General features: G+C 43.3%; 1 long non-coding RNA gene across 1 annotated transcript in view; it reads left to right on the forward strand.

The window, feature by feature from the left end:
• The window catches only part of LOC117871224, a 45,510-nt gene that overhangs the window by 14,350 nt on the left and 18,548 nt on the right, over positions 1-12,612 (forward strand). The window contains exon 3 of the long non-coding RNA XR_004644183.1: positions 9,089-9,263. This is a non-coding gene — a long non-coding RNA (uncharacterized LOC117871224). The remainder of the gene's footprint in view (positions 1-9,088; positions 9,264-12,612) is intronic.

A 12,612-nucleotide genomic window follows, 5' to 3' on the forward strand; every position in this document is an offset into this window, starting at 1 on the left:
AGGTCCTCCAAGCTACCTAGAACAGCAGTGTGGGACTCAGCCAATGAGAGGGTCTGCAGGGAGCAGCCAATCAGGGCCCAACAGGCTCATATAAAAGGAGCTGCAGGGCTACAATTAGTTCAGTTTGCTTGCAGGGACAGAGAGAGCAAGAGGTGCTCCTGGCTGGTTGCAGGAGTTGAAAGGGTGGACAGAGAAGCTGCAAGGGATTAAGCAGGTAGTTACAGGGAGTGAGTCAGTGGGGAGCTGTGGTCAGTGAACTGAGTCCAGGAGGGGTGGCTCAGCAGGGAGGCTGGGATCACTGAGGACTCAAATAGAGGCAAGGAGTTCCCAGGGAAGAAGTCCTTGGGGTGCTGCTCAATTCCAGAGTAGGAGCCTTGTAACCTAGCCGGACCAAACGAGGGTGCCGTGATGGTCTGTTGGACTGGTTAAAGACTGAGCCCAGGGAGGGCTGCAGAGGAGGACATGCCAATGGAGGGTACCGCGACAGGCCCTGTTGGCCAGTGAGAGGACTGAGCCCAGGAAGGGCTGCAGGACACTTTCAATTGTTTCAGAGTAGCAGCCGTGTTAGTCTGTATCCGCAAAAAGAAGAACAGGAGTACTTGTGGCACCTTAGAGACTAACAAATTTATTAGAGCATAAGCTTTCGTGGACTACAGCCCACTTCTTCGGATGCATATAGAATGGAACATATATTGAGGAGATATATATACACACACATACAGAGAGCATAAACAGGTGGGAGTTGTCTTACCAACTCTGAGAGGCCAATTAATTAAGAGGAAAAAAAAAAACTTTTGAAGTGATAATCAAGCTAGCCCAGTACAGACAGTTTGATAAGTTGGTAAGACAACTCCCACCTGTTTATGCTCTCTGTATGTGTGTGTATATATATCTCCTCAATATATGTTCCATTCTATATGCATCCGAAGAAGTGGGCTGTAGTCCACGAAAGCTTATGCTCTAATAAATTTGTTAGTCTCTAAGGTGCCACAAGTACTCCTGTTCTTCTTTTTACTTTCAATTGTGTATCCCGGAAGAGGTTTTGTCAGTTTTGCACGCTGAGTCACTGAAGACTGGCCTGACAAGCGCAGCGGCTGACAGGGGGCACCGTGAGTGAAGGAAACTGAGAAAAAACTGCAGGCCCGCACACACTCAGGGTCGTTTGCAAGAGTGAGTCCACCCATTATAGTCAGCCTAACTTCAATACCTGGAAAGATACTGGAACAAATTATTAAACAGTAAGTTTGTAAGCACCTAGAGAGTAATAGGGTTTTAAGGAATAGCCAGCATGGATTTGTCAAAAACAAAATATGCCCAGCCAATCTATTTTCCTTCTTTGACAGTGTGACTGGCCTAGTGGATAGGAAGGAAGCAGTAGATATGATATATCCTGATTTTTAGTTTGGCTTTTGATACAGTCTCACATAAGTGTCATAAGCAAACTAGGGAAATGCAGTCTAGATTAAATTATTATAAGGTAGGTACACAACTGATTGAAAGACTGAACTCAAAGAGCAGTATCAATGGTTCACTGTGGGGTCCTGCAGAGGTCAGTGCTGGTCAATATTTTCATTAATGACATGGATAATGAAGTGGAGAGTATGCTTATAAAATTGTCAGATGACAGCAAACTGAAAGAGATTGCAAGCACTTTGGAGGACAGGATTAGAATTCAAAACCACCTTGACAAATTGGACAATTGGCCTGAAATCAGTAAGATGAAAATTAATAAAAATAATTGCAAAGTACTACATTTAGGAAGGAAAACTCAAATGCACATCTACAATATAGGGAATAACTGGCTAGGTGGTCGTATTGCTGAAAAGGATCTGGGGGTTAGAGCGGATCATAAATTGGATATGAGTCAGTGTGAGGCAGTTGTGGAAAAGGCTAATATAATTCTGAGGTGTATTAATAGGACTGTCATATGCAGGACATAGGAAATTTTCCCTCTCTATTAGGCACTGGTCAGGCCTCACCTGGAGTACAGTATCGAATTCTGGATGCCACACTTTAGGAAAGATGTGGACAAATTGCAAAGTCCAAAGGAGAGCAACAAAAATGCTAAAAGGTTTAGAAAACCTAACCTATGAGGAAAGGTTTAGAAAACTGGGTATGTTTAGTCTTGAGAAAAGAAGTCTGAGGAGAAGTGATAACAGTCTTCAAATACATTAAGGGCTGCTATAAAGAGGAGGATGATCAATTGTTCTCCATGTCCATGAAAGGTAAGACAAGAAGTAATGGGCTTAATCTGCAGCAAGGGATAGTTAGAAAGTTGTTCCTAATATCTAACCTAACTATAAGGATAGCTAACTCTGCACTAGGCTCCAAGGGATGTTGTGGAATCCCCATCCTTGGAGGTTTTTATAACAGATTAGACAAAGACCTGTCAGGGGTGGTCTGGATTTCCTTGGTCCTGCATCAGTGCAGGGGCTGGACTTGATGACCTTTTGAGGTTCCCTTCTAGATCTACATTTCTAGGATTAAGTTCTGGTTCAATGAAGACAATTCTTCCAGGCTCCAGAACGCTAGGGAAATAGCTCAGAGCAAAGCAAGACCCCAACACAGTCTCTGCGCTCTCTCTCTCATTCATCATCAAACTCAGTGTGTCATGAATGAATTGAACTAAAGAGACAGAATGTGAAGTGAAGAACATTTCCAATTGTTTATATTCGAGTGCTAGGAGACTGGATAACATGCAATAGGAATGGGAAATTCTCACTGATGAGATGAAATTTGATATAATTGGCATTACTGAAACCTGGCAGGATGATTCACATGATTGGAATATTAAAATAACTAGTTATACCCTGTTTAGGAAGGACACAGAAGATAAAAGAGGTAGAGGGAGATGTTCTAGAATTATTGATACCTCAGAAAGACAGAATGTTGAACGTATATGGAACAATGTGCTAACTAACAAAGCCCTAGAGAGGGCTCTGTTACAGACCACCAAATCAAACTAGACAACAGGATGCCTTACTCCTTAAGCATCTAACTGTAATGTATGGAAAGAAAAATTGTGTTATGGGGTACTTAAATTTAGGAGATGTACTATAGATCTCATGTAGCCAGTAGGAAAACATCATTAGAGTTTCTAAAAATTATAAATTTAACCCAAAAGGTATTGCAGTCAACATGAGGAAACTCTATTTTGGACCTCATTGTGATTAATTTTAATCAATCGCTGAAGTGGAAGAGGGTGATTTCTTAGGAATCAGTGATTATGACCTGCTTACATTCAATATGGGCAACCAGAGGGCAATCCCAATCAGTAAAATGTGTGGGAGTGTGTGTGTATGTTCTAAATATATATAATTCTAAAGGGCTAATTTCCCAAAGATGAGGAAAATTCTGAGCAAAACTGATAGAAAAATATGAATCAAAATGGAGTTCTTTAAGAGATTATTAGATGGTCAAAAAGACATGACTACATAATCAAAGACAACTTTGGCTAAATATTTCTGGCTTGCATTTGGAAAGTAGTAAGATGATGTACTCGTATCAAATAAGGATGATTAAGTTCTCCAGCCCATTAGTAACCAAGGAAGATATTAAATATCTACTAGGGCAGTGTTTCTCAAAGCCTGTCTGCTGCTTGTGCAGGGAAAGCCCCTGGCGGTCCGGGCCGGTTTGTTTACCTGCTGCGTCCATAGGTTCGGCCGATCGCGGCTCCCACTGGCAGTGGTTCACCACTCCAGGCCAATGGGGGCTGCGGGAAGGGCGGCCAGCACATCCCTCGGCCCGCGCTGCTTCCTGCAGCCCCCATTGGCCTGGAACGGTGAACCAAAGCCAGTGGGAGCCACGATCGGCCGAACCTGCAGACGCGGCAGGTAAACAAACCAGCCCGGCCCACCAGGGGCTTTCCCTGCACAAGTGGTGGACCGGCTTTGAGAAGCACTGTACTAGGGGATAAACATTTTTAAATCTACAGGCCTGGGACACTTGTACTCAACAGCTGGAAAGAGTTGGCTGAGGAGATCTCTGGCCCACTGATGTTAATTTTTAATAAATCTTAGAATACCAGGGTAATTCCAGAAGAATGTGATAGCACTAATATTGTGCCAATGGTCAAAAAGGACAGGTGGGATGACCTGAACAATTCTTTCCTTGAATCCATATATATTTTAAGAACTTGTACCCTGAGTCCTTCATTGCATACTTTTAACACTGCTCTTGAGTTGGATGTGAAAGAATTATTTATAAATATATCCTATCCAGTCCTTAACTTTTTTCAGGCTCAGTTCATACTAAAGCCACAACTTTCTGATCTGGATCTTCAGTTTCCCAAAGAGTGATGGAGTGTTCTTCTGAATTTGACAACAAATCTCAGTGCCTTCAGAATGAAATGTAAAATGCTTCTTCAGCATTGCTTTCCCATTAAACTCATTCACACACATTTCCTCCAACTTGGTGATTGAAAGAGAAATATTGTATAAATTGCTCAGATACAAAGCTGATGTATTCAGGATGGGTAGGTAGATGAATTTTATCCATTATCTCCAAATTTGGGGGTGCTTAGATGTAGCATTTTGGTCCAGAACTGCCTCATATTTCTTTACAAGTTTATTTTTTATTGGATTCAACCTTTTTATCCTTCAACTGAAGCAAAGCTCTCTGGGGTAAGTTAGCCCATTTGTATTTCATATTGATAATTTTTAGTAATTTGTTACCATTACTAACATTTTAATAGTGGAGGCCAAAAATCTGTGCCGATTTACCTTCTGTGCAACCCAGTTGACTTCAGTGATTTGCACAAACTATGAGTCAGCACAGAAATTGTCCCAATCTATTTAGCCTTCAGATCCATCATTAAAACAATGAGTTTAGCTGGTAGAAGAACAACCACCTGGGATCCTTATTGATATAAAATAAACCATTTGAAAAAAAGTCTTTGGGTTTTCTTCCACAATTGAATGTGCCATTTTAAGTAGTATTTTTACATGAAGTAGGAATATGGGAGTGTTTTAAAAAGTAGTTAGTAGACTAATTACATTAATAAGCTGTGGTATGGAGGGAAGTTGTTTCTCTTGAATGCCTCAAGCTGTAGTTCATTAATAATTTTCCCATTTGCTCTTTTTTAACTCATTAACTTTCAAATGTTGTAGATTGATGCTGAAGTGAAGCCAAAGTTATTCATTCATTCTGTCATCAGCTTCAAGCCATCTTACAATTATTGGTATTGAAAGAGACAAGGTGGGTGAAATCTTTTATTGGACCAACTTCTGTTGGTGGAGGGCACAAGCTTTTGAGCTCCACAGAGCTCTTCTTCAGGTCTGGAGAAGGTAACCATATGGAAAGCCTACAAAAGTAAGTCAACATAAGCTATGTCAACGTACAGCCACCACAGTAATTTAATCAGTGTTATGTCCACACTAGCGCCTTCTGTCGGTGGTGCACATCCTCACCAGGAGTGCTTGCACCAGCTGTCAGTGTGGGAGCATTGTGGTGCACTGACAGCTGGAGCCCCACCACCCCTCCCATCACTGTAGTGAGTGTCTACACTGAAGCACTACAGCAGCACAGGAGCATCAGTGGAGTGTTTTACATGTAGATATCCCTAAGGCCTGGTCTACACTAGGAAATTAGGTCAGTTAACTGTGTTGCTCAGGGATGTGAAAAAATCCACACCCCTCCCCCCTAAGTTATGCAGTTCATAGAAGATTAGGGTTGGAAGAGCTCTCAGGAGGTCATCTAGTCCAACCCCCTGCTCAAAGCAGGACCAACACCAAGTAAAGCATCCCAGCCAGGGCTTTGTCAAGCCAGGCCTTAAAACCTCTAAGGATGGAGATTCCACCATCTCTCTAGGTAACCCATTCCAGTGCTTCACCATCCTCCTAGTGAAATCATTTTTTCCTAATATCCAACCTCGACCTCCCCCACTGCAACTTGAGACCATTATTCCTTGTTCTGTCATCTGCACCACTGAGAACAGCCTACCTCCGTCCTCTTTGGAACACCCCTTCGGGTAGTTGAAGGCTGCTATCAAATCCCCCCTCACTCTTCTCTTCTGCAGACTAAATAAGACCAGTTCCCTCAGCCTCTCTTCATAAGTCATGTGCCCCAGACCCCTAATCATTTTTGTTGCCCTCCGCTGGACTCTCTCCAATTTGTTCACATCCTTTCTGTAGTGGGGGGCTCAAAACAGGACACAGTATTCCAGATGCAGCCTCACCAGTGCTGAATAGAGGGAAATAATAACTTCCCTCGATCTGCTGGCAATGCTCCTACTAATGCAGCCCAATATGTATTAGCCTTCTTGACAACAAGGGCACACTGACTCATATCCAGTTTCTCATCCACTGTAATCCCCAGGTTCTTTTCTGCAGAACTGCCACTTAGCCAGTCGGTCCTCAGCCTGTAGCAGTGCACAGGATTCTTCCGTTCTAAGTGCAGGACTCTGCACTTGTCCTTGTTCAACTTCATCAGATTTATTTTAGTGTCATCCGCGAACTTGCTGAGGGTGCAATCCATCCCATCATCCAGATCATTAATGAAGATATTGAACAAAACGGGCCCTTGGACCAATCCCTAGGGCACTCTGCTTGATACCGGCTGCCAACTAGACATTGAGCCGTTGATCACTACCCGCTGAACCCGATGATCTAGCCAGCTTTCTAACCACCTTATAGTCCGTTCATCCAATCCATACTCTTTTAACTTGCTGGCAAGAATACTGTCTGAGACCATATTAAAACCTTTGCTAAAGTCAAGATATATCACGTCCACTGCTTTCCCCATATCCACAGAGCCAGTTGTCTCATCATAGAAGGAGAGTCAGGATGGTCAGGCATGACTTGCCCTTGGTGAATCCATGTTGACTGTTCCTGATCATCTTCCTCTCTTCCAAGTGTTTCAAAATGGATTCCTTAAGGATCTGCTCCATGATTTTTCCAGGGACTGAGGTGAAACTGACCTAATCCCCCGTGTAGACAACACTAGGTTGACTGGGGCATTCTCTCATCGACCTAGCTACTGACTTTTGGGGAGGTGCAGTACCTACTCTGAGGGGAGACTTCCCTCTCATCAGCATAGATAGTGTCTTCACTGAAGTGCGACAGCATTACAGCTCCGCCACTGCAGTACTTAAAGTGTAGACAAGGCCTAAGATAAATACAAGGTGGAGCAGATTGGTAATCATAAGTAGTCAACACTTGTAGGTGACCAATGAAGTGAGCAATTAACACCTCTGCAGTTGTAAGATGGAGGGTTAATAGGCAGCAGGGTGTGTTACAAATTGTTGTAATGAGTCATAAAACCAGGGTCACTGTTAAATCCATGGTTCTTAGGCCCGATCTACACTAGAAAATTAGGTCAGCATAACGAAATTGGTCAAGGGTGAGAAAAATCTACACCTCTGAGTAGCATAGTTAAGCCGACCTAACTCCCCATATATAGACAGGCTTAGGTCAATGGAAGAATTCTCCCACCTACCTACCTACTTGGAGAAGTGGATTACCTCTGCCAATGGGAGAATCCCTCCCATCAGCATACATAGTGTCTACACTGAAGTGGTGCAGTGGCACAGCAGCACAGCTGTGCCACTGTAGCATTTTAAGTGTAGACGAGCCCTTAGTGTCCAGCAGAGTTGTGAATTTAAATTCCCAGGTTCCTCTTCTGAAGGTATTACATGAACTCTCTCTCTCCCGCCCCCCTTCCCCCCGTTATGCTTAACAAGTTGTCCCAGCTGATATTTAGCTTAGACAGTCTGGTTCCATTCTCCAGACCCAAGGAAAAGCTCAGTGTAAGCTCAAATGCATGTCCCTTCCACCAACAGAAGTTGGTCCAGTAAAAGATATTCCCTCATCCACCTTGTCTCTCATATCCTGGCGCCAATACAGCTACAACACCATTGCAAGCAATTATGGTATTATGATTTATTTATATTGCAGTAGCACCAACCAGGGGTTGGGGCTCTATTGTGAGAGGTGCTGAATAAATGCAGATGGCCTATGCCCCCCAAAGCTTACTACCTAACTATAAAATGAGACAGGTGGCTATGACAAGGGGATGAGGAAGCACAAGGTCGCAGTGAGATGAAGCGTGGTGGATGGGAAGCAATGTGTTGAGATGTCCTGTCCCATGGAATTCCAGAGTTGTAATAGATTTCCTCTCATTTCCTTTCAGCCATAATCCCTTCCTTATTGGGAAGGCTTAGGCACATCCATTGAGGTAGCATGGGAGGGCAAGGAATAGCTCTGCCCCAGGTGACATATGAGACCCTTGGAAACAATTGCAATTTACAGAGCTATTGGGAGTAAAATATTGTTTTCTGCAATTCTAAGGAGCCGTGTGTGTGCACATGTGCGCACACTCATGGTGATGCAGGTGTCATTACTGAGAGCTGGAAAGTAAATAAGAGAATTTGAACAGCTGATAATTGTTTCATTTCCTACATATTACATCTCCCAAATGCAAGCACTTTCTCTAATACTGTGTTTTCTGCTGATAAGCAATTAAACAAACTAGGTGAGGCTATGGCCTACAATGATCCCTATTTTGGGATAATAGGGAAAACCTGGAAGGAATCCCCTCTCTCTGGGCAAAACCTTAGAACTCAAAGTACTCTCTTCTGGCAAAATTTGCTCCTGTGGAGAGTGCTAGCACAAGACACAGGCACCACTTTAATCCTACTTACGTCCATTAGGATATCTGGCTAAACACTCCAGGCTTGGTAAAAACTTAATGAAAACATACAAGCTCAACTGCATCACATCAATTGCAAAAGCCAGCTTGAGCAGTTAATTTCTCCAGGAGGCCAGAAAGGTGCTGTGTTCCTAGCTCTGTGCCAGAAAGAACAAGCTGCTTATCAACAGAGCTGTAACAAAATAGAGAGGACTTGGTTAAACTGTGTTGGGAATAAAGGGCCTGACGCCTGGCGCATTTCCTCTGACAGCTCATTATTATAGCTAGAGCTGGGGGGTGAACATTTTGGTGAAAACTTTTTGTTCAAAAATGTAGATTTGGGTTGACGGACACATTTCACAAATTCATGCTGATTTCAGTGAATTTTCTGTTGTGGGGGAGGGGAATGGAAATGTCCAAACAGTTCATTTTGATAACAGAACACTTCAATTCTTCGGGCTAGATTCACAAAGGAGCCCAGGTGTCCAATTCCAACATTCTGCCACCGTTTGAGGAACCCTGGAGTAGATGGTGCTGGCAGCCCCCTTATACCTGACAGCTCAGTGGTCTGGACACTCCCCTGGAGAGGACGACCTGCTCCAGAGCAGGAATTCAAGCCTGGATCCCGCACATCCCAGGTGAGTTTGCTAAACACAGAACTATTACCATCCTGCCTCCTCCTTGGTTTTGTGAATGGCACCTCAGTCATAAGAACATAACAACGACCGTACTGGGTCAGACCAAAGGTCCATCTAGCCCAGTATCCGGTCTACCAACAGTGGCCAATGCCAGGTGCCCCAGAGGGAGTGGACCTAACAGGCAATGATCAAGTGATTTCTCTCCTGCCATCCTGTGAATCCAGCCTTTCACTTCCAAGTTAACTATTTTAAAAAAATTAAATACAAAGGCAACAATGCCTAAAATCACAATGAAATGTTTGGTTTTGGTCAACCCAAAATGAATTTCTTTTCTGGCTTTTCAGTTTGCCAAAAGCTTCAGCTTTGGGTTGACCCAAAATGAATTTTTACAATTTTTCAGAACTGCCAGTGGACCAAAAAAAAAAACCAAACCAGTTATTTGCACATCTCTAATTATAGCTTCAGGGCCTGGTACACCACCATCTGAACCTTTGTGTAGTCATTTACTCCCAGGCAAAGTGAATGTAAATGATACCAGTCAAGATTTAGTGGAGTTTTACATCCAGTTTGAACAGGGATAAATACATGAGGGGCGAGGCTCTCAAAAGTCCCACCTCCATTATCCAAATGTTGTTCTAGATGAAAAGCAAGCATCAGCAGATAACACCAAGCTACTGCATCCACATACCCTTTGCAAAAGAAGGAAGGCTAGTACTAAGACAAGCTCTACAGGACTAGTGCAGCAGAACTAATGCAGGAACGATGAACTAATGCACTGAGCACAAGCTTATGCTGTAGTCCCAACTTTGCTTGGTGGCATTGGACAAGTCACCAAGAGTCAAGCATTCAAAAATGGCCTCGCACTTTAGTCACTTCAGTTTTTGGGATCCCAAATTTAAACGTTCAGAGCTGCTGAAATTCATGGACCACGCTGAGTTTAGTCGGTATTGTATATACTCAGCATCACTGAAAACTAAATGTTACAGTAAGTGTCCAAAGGTAGCCCCTCAAAAATGGAAGCACCCAAAACTATAAGCCTTTTTTGAAAAGCTAGGCCTTAACTTCTGTCTCTGGTTTCACTTTCAGTAAAATGGGGATAATACGTACTTGTCTCCTTGGGGCATCATGAGCATTCATCAGATTGTGTTTGTGCAACCTTTTCAAAGTGTCACACACCTTTAAAGGGCTAAGTAGTATAGCGAGAAAACACTTTGCATTACAAACCTGATTTTAAATCCCTCCTTTAATGTCACCAAATCCAACCAATCTGACTGAAATTTCTCATGCATGATGTCCCGTCAATGGAGACTTTATTGGGGTGAATCAGACAAGGCATCTAGCATAAGCTAGTGTCCTAGGAGTGAAGACCTACCATAGGATCGTGATCTCAGAACCACAGTAGAAATTGTCTGCAGTCCTGGAGCTGTTTGGAACACTTGAGGGAGGCTGCTGAAGTTCTGCCATTAGAAGACTCTTGGCCCTGGCCCTGTGTATATATCATGATTACTCCCCACAAGGAAGTAGCAGGACAATAAGGAAACGTTTGCAGGAAGGTAACACTTCTCCCACACTGAAAAACAAATTACTCGCCTCATGCTAATCACATGACATTTTTACTAGCAGTAAGTGAGAGTGACTTTTTCCATTCTTGTCAGTAATATTTTCTTTTCTCAGATGAACTGGGAATCAGTAACATTGAAAGTCAGTGGAACCTACAATGTGATCCTATGATGAATCTCTGCGGCTTTACATTCTTTCACAAGTGTGATTTTGTTCTCAAATCCCCTTTAAAAAGCATTTGTTCCAATTACTTTAATTCCTCCTTAACGGAGCTCTTGGCAGGGCTTCTCCACCACTCCTTGTTCAGAATACGCAGGGGGTCCATCTAGATGAAATCCACAAGACTGGGAGCACCCCCCCCCCTCTTCCCAGGAGGTGGGAGAAGGCACAACACAAAGGGGTTTTAATATCTGGGAGTTGCAGGGGTGGGAAAAGAGCCTGCTTCTTTTCTTCATCTGACTCCCTCCTCCCTTCCAGAGCCTGCCCATTCCACAACTACCCCAAGCTGCCCATCTATTCCTAACTCTTCTACCTTAAGAACCTTTGCTTCTGCTGGGTGCTGGTGCTACTGCAGCCAGTTGCAACAAAACTTGTGCTCTGAACAGTCCCAGTTTGGGGTTCAAACTCCAGTGTTGACTCCAAGCTTTCCTGAATAATTGGGGTGTTCAAATCTAGACATTTGAGGAACTGTGAATTTGGCTCCAAATCCAAGTTTGTATCTGGGGTTTTGGTTCAGGCCCATCTATGCGTCTAATGCTAGCATGGCCCAGAATGCTGTGAACATTTCTTGCAGGATTTTTCATAGTTTTTCATAGCAGTGCTGATGTCCAGGTTCTGGGAACAAACCAAAAGATCTGGGTGTTCTTATATGCCTATGTTTCTTTCCTATAGTAATGTAAACCAGTGGTTCTCAACCAAGGGTACATGTACCCCTGGGGGTATGCAGAGGTCTTCTGGAAGTACATCAGCTCATCTAGACATTTGCCTAGTTTTACAACAGGCTAATAAAAAGCACTAGTGAAGTCAATACAAATTAAAATTTCATATAGACAAATGAGAAAGGAAGCAATTTACAGTAATGAGTGCTGTGACACTTTTCTAGTTTTATGTCATTGTAAGTACATAGTTTAAGTGAGGTGAAACTTGGGGTACTCAAGACAAATCAGACTCCCGAAAGAAGTACAGTAGTCTGGAAAGGTTGAGAACCACTGATGTAAACTGCAGTCAGTGCATTGCTATGTCTCCCTCTAGTGGTGGCTAAACCACACAGAGCCCAATGGGAAGCCTTTTAGCTGAGACAGGAGAACCTCATGCATTTAGATCCTAAAGTGCAGAGTTCAATTCCTATGGCCAATGAGGGGGGCACTGTGTCACAGAAAAATAAAATGTTCATCAAGTGAATGAATTGTTCAGCATATTAGGCTGTGTTATATTATTTTAAATTTGGAAGGGACTGAAAGTCATTATTCTCAGACAGCTATTTGCTAGTCCAGTGTCCCTATCATAAACCTATCACTGATCCCAGCAGCCTCACTGTGGATGTGAAATGCCATGGATGGAATGAACATATAGGTAGCATTGACTTATCACCTATGGGGCGGGCCCTCTAGATCATGAGTGAGGCTCATTGGCAGAGCCATGCGGTTAAAGCATCCACTGCCCCTCCTCCATGTTGTAAGTGCTCTGTGAATAAATGGCATTTCAGTCACCCCGGCTCTCAGTCTGGTGCTTACCACAGGTAGTACAGTGACTTTCCAAAGGAGTCCGGTGGCTAACAGATTTATTTGGG

Source organism: Trachemys scripta, chromosome 1 (genome assembly GCF_013100865.1).
Source record: "Trachemys scripta elegans isolate TJP31775 chromosome 1, CAS_Tse_1.0, whole genome shotgun sequence".
NCBI lineage: Eukaryota > Metazoa > Chordata > Testudines > Emydidae > Trachemys > Trachemys scripta.